Source organism: Fundulus heteroclitus, chromosome 11, assembly GCF_011125445.2.
Source record: "Fundulus heteroclitus isolate FHET01 chromosome 11, MU-UCD_Fhet_4.1, whole genome shotgun sequence".
Taxonomy (NCBI): Eukaryota; Metazoa; Chordata; class Actinopteri; order Cyprinodontiformes; family Fundulidae; genus Fundulus; species Fundulus heteroclitus.
In genome coordinates this window covers 27,618,638-27,636,973 of record NC_046371.1, presented here as the reverse complement: position 1 = coordinate 27,636,973, position 18,336 = coordinate 27,618,638, and the positions used below count along the sequence as shown (strand labels likewise).

At 38.8% G+C, this 18,336-nt stretch overlaps 1 protein-coding gene across 8 annotated transcripts in view; it reads left to right on the top strand.

Annotated features, from left to right (window-relative positions):
- The window catches only part of msi2b (musashi RNA-binding protein 2b), a 381,083-nt gene that overhangs the window by 279,097 nt on the left and 83,650 nt on the right, over positions 1-18,336 (top strand). The gene's annotated exons all lie outside the window — the stretch shown is intronic.

Sequence of the window (18,336 nt, the reverse complement as noted above, 5' to 3'; positions counted from 1 at the left end):
TTGCCTCATACGCTAAAATATTTAGTATTGATACCTTGCCAAATTAGTATTTTATCCAGATACAGCGTTTGAGTATCGATACTTTTGACAATCCTGCTGTCTTGCTATCATACTCATTTCAGACATATGGAGAAAAAAGGAGGCTTGCTGTCATATGTAAAACCCAATATTTAATTGCTGCGAATTGAGGTCGCTGGGCAGCATTCTGGACCAGTTTCCAACTTGTGTTTTTATTATCTTTAACTACACAATACAAGTGAGCAATTCTCAGGGAGCTCTTACTTGGATAGCTGATCTTTATTTCAGCCTTGTGAGGGGATACAACAAAGTATTAGGTTGCGTAATAGAGTGTGCACACGTATGCAACCATGTTATTGTTCCTTTGTTATATTTTCTCCTTTCTGTTAAATTATGCAGGATGAATATAACAATAAAGGTGGAAATTGTTAGGAATTATTTTCAATAACCTGAGTTTCTTGGGTCTAAATAAATATTTTAGTGAGCCACTATAACATGGACTTTGGACATGGTTGTACATTTTGTATAAAATATTGTGCATATTTATCAATTTCTTACTATTTTTCCCCCCAATTTTTTTAGAAAGTTTTTGATTTATTTACTTATTTTGTTACTGTAATGATTTTCAATTTTCAGTTTACTATTTATTTAAGTATTTTAATATTTATTTGCTTACTTTTATAATTTCTTTTATTTCTCGTCTGTTTTTTGATTATGTGGCTTCATCAATCAATCAATCAATCAATCAATCAATCAATCAATCAATCAATCAATCAATCTTTATTTTCAGCTACAATTTGCATTGTAACTGAGATTACAGTTCCAGTGCAACCGTTCAATATGCAATGCAATATGTCTTTTCGCCAACATAATTACTGACCAAAAATAATGCTTTAACGACCCTGTTACAAAACAGGTGCAATTAAGACACAAGCTCTGAATTCTGCTGATAATAAAATGCATTTGACAAACTTAATTTGGTGATCTAAAATAAAATGATGGTGAATTTTCCCTAAATGCAAAAGTAGTGTTATCGCAAAGATTTGGATTTACAAAAATCTCCTGACATACCTGTGTTATGTTACGGGGAGATACATGGTCAGCTGTGATGTGATTTTATTCAGTCCACTGTTGTTTGTCCAGCTGCTAAAAACATCTGCTCGAGTGAAGTTATACTACATAAGGCATTAATGCCCAGCCAACTTCATACCCCTGTAATCTCTGGCATTTCACAAGGAAATGCACCAGCCATTGACTGGTTTCCACATTCAGGCTCTAACATGATTTTAGTCTTCAAAATATATTTGCCATTGTTGTCAGTAACAAACATCCATTCATCAAGTGTATTGATTTTATAATTTGTGGGTTTTATTTGTTTATTTGAGCTAGTTCTTTTCCAGGGTGAAAGGAATATACAATAAAGAACATCAAGGAAGAATTGGCAGCAATTCTTCCTTAATGTATTAATCTTATCCTTAATCTAATTCAAACATAAGGTCAGACTCAAATAAATACATAAACCCCCTAATATTTAGGAAAATGTGTCTATTATGGCAAGATGCAACATAACTACATACTTGTAGCTATTAACAAGGTTTTAGCAAAATTTTGGCTGGAAATTTTAACGCCGCCTTGGCAGAGTTTTTTTTTTATTGTTTGGTTTTCTTGCAGGGCCCAGCTTTTAAGCATAGCCTACAAGTTTATGTGAAGCTCATCCCAGAGGCTTAATGTTAGCCAGATGTCTACATTGTTAAACCACATTTGGTTTGTGTTTTGGGATATTTACTAAACACTAAATAGTTTTCAAACCAATACCCCTTAGAAGATGTAAGTTCAAACTCATCTTTTAATTTTACCAACACTTTTGTCCTGACTGGAAATCACATTAACATTTTGAAGTGGTCCAGGCAGAGTCCCAATTCGAATCTTATTCGGTGCAAGAATCTCTGGAGGAAGCTAAAGATTAGAAATGTATGTAAAATTTAAATAAAATTAATATATTTTAAATGCTCCATTTTGTACTCATAAACGAACTTCTCATTGAACGAGCAGGACCCAAGTGGAGCCATGAGGTTACATGGAGCAGCGATTAAGAAGGTGGAGAATTTTAAGTATTTAGGGTCAAGAGTCCAGAGCAGTGGCGAATGTTGGAAAGACGCAAAGAAACATGTTCAAGCAGGTTGGAACAGGTGGAGAAAGTGTCAGATGTGTTGTGTGATGAAATAATATCTGGAAAAATTAATAGAAAGGTGTGCATGAGGGTGGTGAGACCAATGATGCCCTCTGGTTTAGAAACAGTGGCACAGAAGAAGAGCTGGAGGTAGCAGAGATGAAGATATCCAGATCCTCGGGGAGTGACGAGGATGGATTGTATCAGGAATGAGTATATCAGAGTGACAGCTCATGTTAAGTGTTTTTGAGATAAAGCCATAGAGGCCAGACTGAGATGGTTTGGACATGCATAGAGAAGGGATAGAGAGAACATTTGGTAGAATGATGTTGAGGCTGGAAGCGCCAGACAAGAGGCCTAGAGAAAGACCAAGAGGAGATTTATGGATGGAGTGAAGGTGAACATGAAGTTAGTTGGTGTGACAGAAGCTGAAAGAAGAAGAGGAAACATAATAACATAGCTATTAGTGAGAGACTGTCAATTCATTTTTTTTCCCAGTCTTGATGATTGTTATTACAAATAACGTATTTTTCGGACTATAAATCGGTCCAGAATATAAATCACATCAGTCAAAAAATATGTCATAAAGAGGAAAAAGACATATGTAATTCGTACCGGACTATAAGTCGTATTTAGTTATAAATTTATTTCACACGATCCAAGGCTAAAAACATACATTTAATGTGGTAAAACAACTTATTCAATTACAAAACTGAATCCACAACAGGTTGAATAATATGGAACATACCAGGGACATTGAATGGGATAAATTAGCACAACAAGCTACTAACTCCAACCCCGAAACTTCTTGTCAGCGCATTTCAGGATAACAGGCAGTTACACTGAAAGTTGTCAAAATTACGCTGAAATTAGACAGTGACCATAACCCAGAGCAACATAAAGCTCATGTGCATCAGCAAATATGTAAACCACTGGGAACACAGACCTTTAAGCTAGCGCTAGCTGTTAGCTTAATAGCAGGGTTCTGTCGCAGTCTGGTTCCTTCAAGCGACACCACGCAATGCTATGCTGCATGAATACATACTGAAACAGTGAATCAACATACAAACTTGTTCAATCTTTGTTGTCTATAAGCTAATGTTTCAATACATTTTTAAGTAGTACAAGAGCAGCATATAGTTTTCACAACCCTAGAGCGCCCTCTTGCAGCTATAGACACTAATGTTTACTACTTGGTTCATGTTGGTCAGTATGATCTATCATTTAAAACTGAAATACAAGTCACACCTTACTATAAGTCGCAGGATCGGCCAAACTATGAAAAAAGTCCACATTGTATAAATATACAATAAATATTATTGTAGCTTTTAGAATTCATATGACAGCATTGGTAATAGTAGCTGCATTCTATAAAAATGCAACCAGTGAGATATTGGTAAACATCTTTATTTTTGTTCAGGGTCACTTATACCTTAGAATTTCTTCTAAAACAAACAAATGGATCCTTTTCACCTCATGATTGTTCTATAAAGTAACTTGACGAGTGGAGAAAAAAAATCCTTTCTGGGGTCATTAGATACAGGGAAATAAGAAGACAAAGTCCCTGTAGAGCTTTGCGAGGATTCACTGATGTAGGCCTCACATAAACATAGATTGTTAGCATTCCTTTGGACATTAAAGTAACATTTTATATCCTAACAATATTATGCAACTGAAATTGTGTGACATAGACGGCTTAAGGGGTGTTGTGAAATTTTATGTGGTTTTCACCTCCTCTCATCCTCCTGCCAATAACAATGTGGTGATTTTTAAACATCTTGACCCGGGGTTTTGTCACACAGTACGAAATCCTTAATAACGGTAAGCTTTTAGTCAACATTTTCTAACAGGGGCTTTATGAAGTGTAGAGGATAAAAGAGAGTCGCTTGCAGCTTTGATTGCATCTAATCTTTAAGCAATATGTTTAGGTGGAGGGATTTTCCAACATCTTGAAGACAAAATGCAAGCATGATCTGAAAGAGCCTTATGGAAAGTAGGTGAGGGTGGGGGGTTCCGGTCACGTTTTTACTAATATTTTGAACAACGACACTGTCATAATGGAGTGGATCCTCAGAAATGTTTTCAGCAGCTTTCATTTTATTAATAGTTTGGTTGAGATGGCTATCATTACTGAATCAATCTATTGTTCATTACTGATTAGGAATATACTGTAGATGCTTACCCTAACTGAGATAAAATCAATTCTGCATCTTTTATGACAGTGTCGTAAAGCTCAAACAGAAAATATATATATTTTAAAAGAGAAATTTTATTTTAATTTGTTCAGCCTTCCTGTTATCTGCTTAAACATATCTCTCTCACTCCCTCATAATTTGAATGAAGGATGGTGACATGTAATAGAAGATGCAATTTTGTTTCATGTATAGCATCTTCCATACCTGTCTCCTCTGACTTAATTTTAAACACTTCGAGCATACTGAAATAGCCAACTTTGATTGTTGTTCACTCAGTAATAACATCCACACTGAAGGGCTCCGATACGGTGCACTCAGTAGCCGTGTTTCCATCAACCTTTTTATGCACATTAGGAAACAATAATCATCTTTATTGTCATTGCAACGTATGTTTGCATGTCATTTAACCCATCCCCTTGGGGAGCAGTGGGCTGCCACTGTGCAGCGCACAGGGAGCAGTCCGGGGTTAAGGGTCTTGCTCAGGGACCCAGAGTGGCAGTCTGTGGGAGTTGAACCCAGAACCTCTGGGACACAAGTGCAATGCTCTAACCACTAGGCCACCACTCCCCCAAAAGGTAATCGAAATGGAAAAATTTGAAATAACTCCCTCAATAGTGTGAAAAGATTTTTATGCTTGCTTGAGGTGTTTTTTGAATTTTGCGAAAAAGAGTTGATAATAGGAGAAGAAAACACATTTGCCGAATAAGTTCTGATATAGTCAACATTTACCTCACATGACTGACGAGCTGATTCTGCTGTTGGCTTCTTCCCAGATATTCCCATAAGGCACATAGCAATGCATTTTATCTCAGTGTATTCAGACTGCAAGTAATATTGCCAATACTAGTTGACATGACAAGACAATTACAACTTGCCCAATAGCAACACATTCCTGAAAACCTCTGTCCATTTTTCTCAGATGTGTGGTCATGATAATTTCCAGCCACTACTTCCTGCTTACTACACCCATGCACAACCTCAGCTTCTGACGAAATTACACTTGGCGTACCCTGGTTAATTTGCTCCAAACCAGTAGATGGAAACAAGCCCAATTCCCATTTTCCTTTTTCCTTCAACATTTTCGTGACTATTGGACTACAACGTAGCTATTGATCAGGTAAAGAATGCGCGTCACCACTAGCCAATTTATCAGGGCATCTCTTATTTGTACCTGTGATGTGCTGATTCACATCTTCCACATAGCTATGAAAGGGCTTTTTATAACCAAGATTTAATTCCGTCTTATAAATAACAGCACACAAAGAAATATTTTAAACCATCATGATAAAATCCAAGGAACCTTAGCAGAAAATGTGGGGATATATTGAGCAGGTGTTGTGTGAAGGGATAGTACCCTAGTTCTGACGCTTTTGTCACCTTTGTAGAGTCCCCTTTTGATAACACCTGCAGCACAATAAAGGTGTTTGAATACAAACAATAAATGTGACGCTCAGATCCTCTATAAGGTGTTGACATTTCGTAGAGTGTGCAAAGGGAAAAGAATTGGTATATTTAAAGCCTTTTTTCCAGCTAAGGAGCACGTCATAGAGCAGTGGTTATTCACTGACTGAAGCACACAAAGTAAAAAATGTCCCCTGTCTTCATCCTTATGAAGTACTATACAGAAATAGACCTCATCCATCCTGCCCATGAGTGTTATCTGAGATGGTCTCGTGAATAATTGATGTCGACAGAAATTCCACCCCGCTTGGGAAGGTTGTGGATGTACAGGACAGCCCACCTTCTCGTTGTCCTTCCTCTCAAGAGCTCCATCGGTGTAGCGGGTCAGGGCCTACTCAGATGTGAGTGACTGAACCTGTAAGTGACTTGGTCAGCCCCCTGTGTTCATGTGCCACCCAGGCCTCGTTCTCAGGGGCATGTCTTCTCTGTCACTGTGAATTCTGTCTCATATATAATTAAAAATAGGGTGCAGCTTTGCGAGAATCTCATAACCACCCCATCAGCCGCTTTCTCTGTCTGCCTGCTTTAGCATATGTAGGATGTGATAAAAGTATTGATTATCCCCTCTGAGGCTCTGTCATTGTTGAAACATCTTCTAGCTTCTGCAGCAACTATCCTTGTGTTAAAACTAGTAAATATTTCGGAGTAGAAATCAATAGGTAGAAGACGGGATGACGGTTTTCAAATACTTTTAAAGCCTTTCATCACACCTCTACGTGAATGTCTATATAATACCGCGGAGACAGAAGTCCATTTGACAGCTGAGGGGAAGTTCTAAATTGTGTTTTCTTGAATAATAAAAAAAAAAAAACACAAGTTCCTTAATCACTCTCCATCCTGTTGTTTTTAAAGTGCAGCTAGTTCTTAATAATACTGTATAATTATAATCACGTTTTGGCTCTAATGAGCGAGTGGTGGGGCATTAAAATGGACTCGCGGTGGTTTTTAGTCTAATGATTCAAGAGATTTTCTATTTTCTTTTTAACTTTTAAAGATTTTAAATCAGCACAAAACTATTTACAGGCAGTTTTCTTCTCTTCTTTTAGTGGGTCTTTGTGACATGTGACCACACAATTACAGCACTGATGAGGTCAAATGGGCTGCAGTGGTCTAAGATGCTGACATAAGACATAAGAAAGCAGGCGTTTATTCAAAACTCATCAGTGTACGAATGCTTTGTAGAGGATTTAAAGAAAGGTTGGAACATTAACTCCAGATATAAAAACAACAAATTCAGTCAAAAGGTTTTCTAACACATTCATTTTGGTCTGTTAATGATTTGTCTGAATCATTCTTTTGCCAAGCTTGAATGAATATACAATATGCAACTGCAGTAAATTTTGTTTCAAATTCACAAAAGCTACTCTTATATACACATTTTGTTCAACTAACCTTGTTATCAGAAATGGTAGAATCATCAAAATATTTTTAAACATACTCCTGAATTTACATTTGATTTGGGGTGAGGTCAGTGTCTTTTAAAGGAGTTATAACCTGGTATTTTACATATACCATCCTTCTGAAAATTTAATGAAATTCATGTTTAGTCATTTTTACGGAAATGTTTTTCAAATAGAGCTCATACTGACCCTTTTTCCTACCCCTTTCATACCCTTTTTTTTACTTGCGTTCATGTGCCATGCAGGGTTTTCCCCAGAAAATGGGCTGATTCTGCCAATAGGTGTCATATGGGGGGGGGGGGGTGTCATGCGGCTCGAAGGAGGAGTGCGACATGGACTTATTGTGTATCGAGCTAATAACAGCTAGCGTGGTTTTCTCCTGGATGAAAACTCGCTGTTTTATGTCGCTCTCAAACATCACCGCATTTCAGATAAACAGACGACCCTTATTCTGGCATGTGGTGGGGGCGAGCTAGGCCTGGCGGGCCGGCAGACATATAATACGCTGAGGGAAACCCTGCCATGGTATGTTTACCATCGTTACCCAGTTTCTGCGCTGCCGTGAGTGTTTGTGTCTTTCACACACACAAACACACACACACAGACACTGCAGCTAAATGTAATAAAAGCTCCTCGCTTGCAGTCAGAGCAAAGTGATTAAAGAATAGAGAACCTAAAAAGTTACACAAGGAACAACACTTACCGAGTGCACTGCAGATGAGTCCCTGTTGGAATCACCCCTGTGATGCGCATACAAAGAGTTGCTGGGGTGATTCGGTTGACGAGAGACAGTCGTGGCTTACCTTAGCGTCCTTCCGCGAGTGGCGTAAATCTAGAAGAAGCATTAATGACTCCTTTAAAACCTTTTTTATGTTTGCCTGTTTATCCATTCCTAACCCAGTTTTGGTGTGTGTTTGAGATCATTGACCAGTTGGAAGAGACAATCATGACCAGGCATCATCTGGTTATGGTTAGGTGTTGATTCAATGCAAATAATTTAAAAGAGGCTCTCGCTCTTCATTATTCAAACTGTTGTAGCAAAGCAGACCTCCAACATGATGCTACAACCATGCTCGACAGGTGGGAAGGTAAAACATGTACTGCACAACTTTAAATTTTTAAATACAACTTGGTTAATTGTTTTAGTTTTTTTGGTCATGATTTAAATATCATACACCAAGTTGAACAAATCAGATATTGATATTTTTGCAGTAAAACAATTGATAATGATGGTTTTTGCCTAGTAAGGTGAAAGAATAGAAAGATAACTCAAACAGGCCAAACCACACTCCTGTATCTTTTGAATCCCGGCCGTATGGAGCATGTTCGATTGCCTATAACTCATTGTGCAGATTGACCCTAGACAAATAGCTGGGATGGTATAAAGAATCCGTTCAAGTGGCTTGAAACGTAAGCAGTCGTGCGACAGATCATTTGGCCCTCCCACAGTCTTTGTAGCAGTATCTTAGAGCCAGTCTGGGATTACATGAAGAGGCTGGAGCAGCTGGGACAGCCTAAATCCACACAAGAACTGTGACAAGTTCTTGGAGATGGTTACAACAGGATACCTGCCAAATAGCCCGAGAAGCTGTGGTTAAGTGCTCTAGGAGTGTTTATGCTGTTTCCTAATGGGAACACATCAAATGTTTGTGTCTTTTTATGATACAGTAATTAACTAAAGTCAAAAACTGTTTTGCTGTGCTGTCACCCTGAAATTTAATGCTGCCTTGATAGGTCAGACTATTAAAGTTATACTGTCAAAAAGGTCAAGTGTCACTGTTTGAAGATCTTTTGTAATCAACAGTGTTTTGTCTCTTTTAGACCATATCCTAAATTTAAAATACTAAAATCTTAGTAATTACTGCACTTTCCGTGCTGTCTTTAAAGTCAGTGTTTACTTTGTTTCAATAGCAATATGCTGTGAGAAGTGTCAGTGTTTCTCAATCAGTCTGAATTTGAAGAGCACTGTTCATGCACAAGACGGCAACATAAGGGGCTTTATACACAAGAATAACTAAAAGAAAAACAATGATTAGCTACAGTTAAAAACGGGGTGAAAAAAAAATCAAGAAATGTACTGAAATGGGTTAAAATGAAGGACTGAAGAAACTCGATTGTTCTAATGACGATACAACAGCAATATAGGTAGACTGGATGGATGGATGGATGGATGGATGGATGGATGGATGGATGGATGGATGGATGGATGGATGGTTGGATGGATGGATGCATGGATGGATGCATGGATGGATGGATGGATGGATGGATGGATTCTATTTTTCACATGCTTTTGGGTTGATGTGATCACCTAATCAGCACCTCATAAAATACAACGATCTGTGTTTGTGTAACTGACATACAATGGCTGTCATACATGAAAAGCTGCTGATTCCTGAAGAAATTTGCAGTAGCGTCTTCATTCTATTTGGAGCCGTATATTGCTGTGACACTGTAGTGTATGTACTCTTATTTCCAGACATTCTTCTTGATAACAGCTCTATTAACACCAGGCATACAGTGGCTCTTTGAAAATACTGTTAGTACATCCCTACAGTAGTGACAATAGTTCAGTTTGCTGTTTTAGCGTAAGAAAAACTTGAACACCTGTGCAGCACTAGTAAAGTTTTTGCCTCTGATTTCTGCACCTTATCCTGGTGTTTTTGTAAAAAGTCCTCCTACACTGCATCACCACCTCTGCTGGCAGCTTTAATTATTGCCAATTCTTTTTATCGGCTGGAGGAAGGTGTTTGTCCTGTTGGGCTGTCACAATATCACCTTTTCCACTATATGATTATTGTGCTCAAAAGAAAATACGAATGAGACTAATCTTTGACAAATTTCAAAAGAATAATATCACTGCCTGCCAAATCAGTCTTTACATTAGTATTTTCTGTTGCTTTTTTACTGAGACAAAGGAGAGCTTAAAGGTCTATAGACATTAATACTCAGGGACCCTAAATGCACTTAGTTTAGCAAATCATGACAGCTATGGAGGGCTGACTCTGACATATTCAAAAATAAATCTAGAAATATATACATTATTAAATACAAGTTCAATAAATATATAAGCATAAAATAAATATACAGCAAATAAATAATTGTAATCAGCAATTAAATTATACAATAAGACATACATTTAAATGCCTATTTTAATTAGCTTATTTATTTATTCCTCTTTTTGATAATCACCTCATTTATTTATATTTCCCTATAATTGTCAACTTTATTAATTACTTACTTTTTAAATGTATTTATTTCTGTTTTAATATTTTTGTTTGCTTTATTCTTCCTTTCTATATTTTTACCCCATTTTGTTGCTGCGGCTACCGGGTGCTGTTATGTTGGATCAGTGAGCTGAGGCATTTAACAACTTGATTTGAAAACATCGCTGTTAATCCAGACTTTGTTATGTGTCGTGTGGACACTCTGAACGTGTGTTTCAGTCAGCGGCTCACGTGGACCCACATGTTGGCAGGTATTGTGCCAACTAGTTCACCCAACAGAAACTACAACAGGTGTGCGGGGAGCTCGCTTAGGGCTGGATCAGCAGATCCAGTCGGCTCCATTTTGTTTCCCTTCATCTAGTCGGGGAAATAGGGAAGTTGCACTTTTGTAGCGACAGCCATTGATGGCAGCAGCAGTAAATTCTAGCTACGGAAGACTGATGCTAAACAACCAATAGGGAGCAGTTTTCCCCTTAAGACCGCCCCTCCTCATTTGCATGATGAAGCAGAAATGCATGCAGAAAAGGAAAACAGATAATAAATAAATAAATAAATGGGGTAAAATATAGAAAGGAAGAATAAAACAGACAAAATATTAAAACACAGACATAAATAAATACATTTAAGAACTAAGTGATCAATAAATAAAGTGGACAGTTATAATGAAAAATAACTAAATTATGTGATTATTAAAAAGAGAAATAAATAAATTAGCAAATATAATTAGATATTTACATTTATGTCTCGTTGTATAATTTAATTGCAGCTTACATTTATTTTCTGTATTTTTGTGTATTTATTTTATGCTTTTATATTTACTGACCATGTATTTATTTATGTATATATTTCTATATTTATTTTTGAATATGTCAGTCCTCCACAGTCAATGCATAAAATCCTATAAATTAGAATCACCATTATAATTAATAAAGATCATTTAACTTGTTGTCTGGACAGATACAATCGATACAATGATACAATGATACAATGATGGAACATATTATAAGCTTATATCATTAAAATTATTTCCACACATAATTTGGCTTTTGCGTCTTTTTCCTGGAAGATAAAGAAACAGGTTCCTAAGGTTATGTCACTGGGGTTTGGTGGGGGTCCTTGGTTCATCTTTCCATTTCCATTCGATTTCATCTTTGTTTAATCAATGAAATGTATAATAATAAGGTGTGTGTTTTGGAGTACTCAAGGTTAGATTTAAATTGTTTTAGAACCATAAAATGACCCGCTTATGTGTACAACACAACCCAAGAGTATGAAGGGCGTGCTTTCTATTGACCTCGTATGGATCTTCAAAGAAAACTACCCAAAAAGAAAACACCACAAATGGCTGACTTAATAATGTAATAGACTATTATATAAGATTATCTCTAGGTGGATCTTAAATCAGTATACCAAACCATAGTGATGCTAACAGAGCAACAAAGCAACGCAATTGCAATAAATGAATCATAGTGCACAGAAAGGTTTATAGTTGTGATTTTTAGAGGTTGTTCTGTTCGGATTGTTTTTTCCTTTTACTCTGGGTGTGACAATTTCCCTCACTTTACTAGCTCTGTTGGCCATCATTTTCAGGATATCACTCCTACTGGATAGCTTAGGTTAAACACCGCCTTAAAACACTCAGTAAACTGTTGTCAAGAGACTTACATTTGTATATTTAACAACTTAAAAGTTCTGTACATATGGTACAAATCAAATATTTCCATTTGCTTCAATAACAGTAGAGATTATGAGGCTATAAGCTTGTGTTATGAACATATACGATTTCTTATATTGGAATTGACATAAACTGCTGAACTAATCTGAATAGAAACTGTGTGTAGAGACCACTAGGATTTAAAATGTCATGGCTGTAAGAAAACTAAATATTAGGGTTTGAAGTTGTGAATGCCTCCTTGTGCTAAACATCCGCCCTGGAAAGCCTGCCCTAACAGCTGTGGGCTAAAAATGAGACTGTCGTAAAGATGATTTCTACACAGAAAGACACAAGCCTTTGGGTTTTTTTAATAAAAAAATAATATTATTTAAAGACTGTCAGTTGCTCACATTCTTTGAACATCAAGTGCCTAATAAGGGAGAAGGACCACCCTTCAGAGTAGTTTGAGTCCCTCATGGAGCGCTGCCTTACAAGTCCTGGACTGTAAGTAATTGGATGTTTACCCTTCATTGAAGAAGGAAAGCTTTGAGGGATGAAGGAAGTGGAAATCCACTTTGCACTCTGCTCACCAGGATGTTCCATAAAAGCTCTGAGATGTTCAGATTTGCTGATTGAGGAAGTGATGGAGGCCATTTGACATAGACCTGATGATCATGGTGCTACTCCTGAAAGTGTCTCTCAGTGTGTATGTTATATTATTTTGCAATATAAAGGCATGGCAAGAGAGGAGCGCAAGCAGCACGGGGTGCGCATGGCCTGAAAATGACCCCGCATCCCTTACCTTTTATATGCCGTAACCATGCAGAGAGATCATCAGGCATAATGATTTGTCTGAGATTGTTCGCCGTTGAAGGCATCATTTTGCTTTTTCTAAAACTCCTCATCCTCGTCATACATCTGGGATCACTCAACTGTCCTGTTTTTATGCTGACCACAGTTACAGTCATCATGAAGAACAAGCCGTCTGCTGACCAGGGGATCTCCTGAAATGCACTGGCTTTCAGTGCATGTCTAAGTTTTGCTTCATGTATCCCTTTCTTTACAGAATAGGGTTTGGGTTAAACAGTGTTAGAAACATTATTTTTTTTTAACCGTGATCTCACCCTCACTCAGACAGTGAGTGCCATGACAGTCCTTAACTATGCACTCTGTGTGTTTTAACTGTTCAGGTGGGAGTAAATGAATCACACCCTTTCCTTTTCTCCAGTCTGCCAGTCGGCTGATGGAATCCATTCACTGGTGAAGCTAATAGTACGCCTCCCCCTTAACACAGACACACACACTCACACAGATGCACACCACACCCACAACGCTTGTCCCTGAAGGACAGTCACTGCCAGTCCATCCCGCCCACACCTCTCTGTTCTACCTACAAGGTTAATATAGATGGGGGATGTATTGAAAAGGTCATAACTGGCGTGCTTCTCCACTCAGTGTCGTTGGCTCGCTACATATCGAAACAAAGAAGAGTTGTTTATTTCTTTGGCTGTGAGCTTTTATTACACTTATCATAAACTCAACCGATTGGGGGTGTGCAATAATTTCAGTGTAGAGCTTGAATGTTTGTTAATATAGAAAAGCAACCATTGCAAAACCGCGTAGGCACATATGAGATTCTCATAGTATATGATATTGAGTAGAAATACCACTGCCTCAAGGATTCACAGTATTCAAACATAAACATTGTGATCGAAATGTTTTTATTTCAAACAGAGATGCAACAATTATTGCGATTTCTGTCAAATGAATGTTACATATTGATTGTTAAAGGTTTAGGTCTTTCCTTTTTGCTGTGGAATACAAGAAAGAGACAAAATAAAATTGTGACCTCATCATGTTTTTTTTGGGGTTTTTTTCAAAATGTAAGATCATGACCTGATTAATGAAGAATAAATTCTTCATTATTTATGATAAATATCATCTCCACACATTTAAATGCTTCCAACATAAACCTCAATATTAAGTACTGCTATCATCATTTAGATAAGTTTAAATCAAGCTCCAACACTAAAGCCATTCAAAAGACATTGCCATCCAAAAGCTGCATCCCTCGAGCAAAATTTAACCCTGAATTTTTAACCATGTCTTTGTTAGTATGTTGTCCTAAAATAATTATTTTTAATGTACATATTTTGCTTTTGTTCTCTGTGTTCTGTTATATTCCAGTTTTTCAATAAAGGTTAAAATAAAGTTGCCAAAGTTATATCTCCTATCAAAAAGCTTCAACCCTGAGGCACCAATGTAATAGTTTTCTTTGTTTATTGCACTAAATCATCAGAATTAACCAAAACTCTGAGTCGACAGAGAATCGGAAAACGCATAAAGAGAAAAGAGAGCTTTATGCAAAGCTTTATGTGGATGGGAGCGGGTATTTTTCTGCACATCTGCAGCTCACTGCAGATGTGACTCCGTGCTGGAAGAACCGTTCGAGAGCCTATTGCTTGTGAATGAGCTGAGTCTGACTTGTGGGCTGGTCGGTGCCACCACCAGCCACCCCTGTGGCCCTCTCCCTGAAAGGAAAATGTAAAAGAAACAGCGCATTAAAAGAGCCTTATGCCAACTGTGATGCATGGAGCTTGATTTGTCAATTTAGGTTTATACTCAACACATTGAAGAGGGCGCGAGGGTGCATGTGGCAAAAGTAACGCAGGCGTGCCATCCCTGTATTCTGGCCCCTCGTACTGTTGTGGCGAGAAGTCGTGCACCTCGGAGTTTTTGTAACTTACCGTGGACCGCATGCACAAGTTTAATTCAAAATGGGGAATTCAAAGGAGCCCTTGCCAAGCAAGTTCACCTGTACTTACATCGAATGGCCCAGAAGTTTCAAATGGCACAACTTTGTTAAATACTGGGTTGTTACTGTTTATTCTGCGACTGAAAACAACATACACAAATTATTGGCATACTTTCAGGTATCAGTTTATTGGCTAAGTTTGTGGGTACAAACAAGGATTTTGACTCTTCTTTCCATCGCTTGCTGCGTAAATCAGGTCTAAAACAACAACACACAGTGTGTAAAGCAATCAGCTTTTAGTAAAGTGTCTTTAAACCTTGTATTTAAGAAAAGATCTCTATGGGCTTTACAAACAAGCTGCATTCCCCATCTTCACATCTTCATGCAACGGGTGAACATAACATCTTCTCCGTCTCTAACCCTTTGTTTATTTTTGTTCAGCTGCCATAAACACACTAACTATTCTTCGTGATTGTTTACAATACTGGCTGCGGCCATTTTGGATGTGTGACGTCAGCTATTTCTTCTCTTGTTTATAGCAATTCCACTTGTTATGTTGAGTACTGCCCCCTGTGTTTTTGGAGAGTACTGCACCTACATCCGTGTCAAGTATAAACGTCTACAGCGGTTCTATGGGCTCGCACATAAGATGCCTGCCTTATTTAAGCCATGTAGCTGGCAATGTGCAGCGACAGCAGGAATCTATCCTATACAATTCAAACAAGCTACTCATTCTAGCATTTTCTCTGCCATTTCGGTGACAACAGAAACATAAATAGAAATAGAAATAATTTTGCTAGGGGCAGTTTCTCCAAAATATTAGACTCAGGTTAAGATGCAATTCATATTTCTTTGTCCATGTTTTGGATATATAATTGCTAGAGTAAAGTATTTGGTGATTATTTTTGCATGTGTGTTACTAAATGCTTAAATACCAAACAGGATTTTGCAAGCAGAGGACCACTCTGACTTCTATTTGTCAACATCTGTCCTCTTGTACCACACACTGTTTTTGGGCCTGATGCCAGCATGGATTATTTTATAGCCTTGTTAAACAGTGCTGCGAGTTGCTTGGACATCTAAAGCCTTAAGATGCATTACAGTATGTAGTGAAGTCTTACCGACACAGCTGGTCTAATGAGTGCCTTACTTTTAGGAGGTATTTCGTTGCATGCAGGCAGTCATGGACAGTGGTCAATATTACTTAATGAAAGGTTTTTAGCTCTACTGCTGTATATCTGTGCTGCACAGAAAGAATCCAGTTTATGTTAAAAGCACTCGAGTTGAGATAACTTTACCTTGTAAACACTGTGTGGCTGAATGGTTTAAAGCTATACCTGTTCACTTGAGGCTGCTACTGCTCCCCTGCCCTTCTCCTTTGTTAAATTTTATCCCCTTCCCCACAAAGTCAAGGCAGGTTAATGGGGTGTTGCCATTCCCAACAGGGCACAGGGCTGCACAATGCCACCTTGATGTTTATATCGTGGCGCCAGATACCAGGACTTTCCGCAGCACATTATTGCAGCGACTTTATAAATTCAAAAGTCCTTGACAAGTTCAACAAGCTATAATTCTGGGAAACACTTCTGGCCAAAACCTGTACACACAGTGTTCTTAAGCCGCTCAAGGTTCAGCCGCTAAAACTTTCCACTTGGCAAAATTTGAATCTCCGTCCTCACAGTTGCTGAACCTTTTGTAGCTTTTCATTGACAGGCGCTGAATTGTCTCTGTGTCCTCTCTCCCTTTTTTTTCCCCCTTTTTACTTTAACTTAGCTGACTCTTGAAAGCTCCTGCCTGCCGCCCTCACACACACTTCTCTGTCTGTGAAGCAGGTGAACACCCACACGCTCACACCACCACAGATCTTGGCTTCTGACTGTTTTTTTTTTTTTTTTAAATCCATGACAAGGAGCCCTCACTCTGAATATCAAAGACTCGTATCTGAGAGCATGTAGGCATGACTCACACTCGGGGCTCTGTCTTACCCCCAGCAGGCCACCTGAGCGTCCAACTCGCTGGAAGTGGCAGGGGTTACAGTAGGACGGCTGATCAGACGGCAGCGTGTCTGCGGCGTGGGTGGAACTCGACTGTATTTGTCACCCAGCCATGTGAACATATGAAAATCCCAGCAGTGTGCTGAGATTTCCAACACACTCAAGTTGTCCCAGCCAGCTCCTGCTTCCATGCCAGGGGTCATTCTCTTGACGATAGGACTGCCTGCGCTCTCTTCAGCACAATGTCAAACCGCACCAGGCGAATGCGGAGGCCAGAGTGGCTGTGACAGCTACAAAGTGGCTGAGGGAACTGTGTACTTTAGTCGGTCTGCTTCAAATAAAAGGGCCTGCTAACAGCAACAAATCACAGCTTTGCAACGCAGCAACTTCCCCTCTGTGATAGAAACCTTTTTTCATTAGTGTTCTCTTTTTACATGTCTTGTTCTCGGCTAGATGTAGTATACAGCGTTCGTTACACTATCGATTCAGCAGGAAAACCTCTCAAGGCATGAAGTATTTCTTCAGTTTGGCAACTTGCGGTAGCATGTTGGGCCTATCGCTCTGCGTGAATAATAATGTTCGCCACTGGCTTGTCAGGAGCTGCAGACCTATTTATACGGGGTGTCGAGCTATACCTTAAGTTGATGTGCACGCTGCACTGGTGCAGGAGCCTGTCTTGTGCAGCAGGCCGGGATGACATGTGAATCGCGGCAGCCGAGAAAGCCCCGCTTAAGTGGAGGCAGTGGGGAGAAGCAGGCGAGAGCCAGGAGGCAAACAGACAAACAGATGGACAGGCTGATGCCAAGCAGGCAGTGGAGCAAATAGATTGTGCAGCATGGTGAACGGACTCAGCCTACCAAAGAACAACCGAGAGACACAGGGCCGAGGCAACGCCGTCAACTGCTATAATTCCCGCAGATAGGATGGATACGTGGTAAATAGGACTCTCATCTTTCTTCTTCCCCTCATCTGCCCCTGTCACATCCCTCATTTGATATGTGTTATGTAGGAGGAGGGGATGTCAGTCTTGTGAGATGGGAAATGAGCAAACCTGTATATGTGTGAGAAGTAGAGTGAGAGGAATAAATGCAGGGAACAGATGAGTGCTGCAGGTGGAATCAGGCTGTGGGACACTGGGGACTTCAACTCCAAGAATACAGAAAAAAACACAAAAAAAACTTTTTTGCCATCTGAAAGACCGCATTTGCAAAACCCGAATTAAACTGCTTTTGTTGCAAGTATTACTTCTTTGGTTATTTTAATGTTTAACTCCTAAAAGAAGATCTGCTGCTAAGAGCATTGTCGAAACAGAGCCGCTCCTACTCTGATGTCTCAAAACTCTGAAAAGTCTTTAGCTTGTATTTCCCTGAGGCTCTGGGCACATGCTCACTGGAGCAATAACCTTTGCCTTAATACAGGAGGAGCACGATTTTAAGTTTTCCTTCGAGTCTTTTCTCTAAAATGT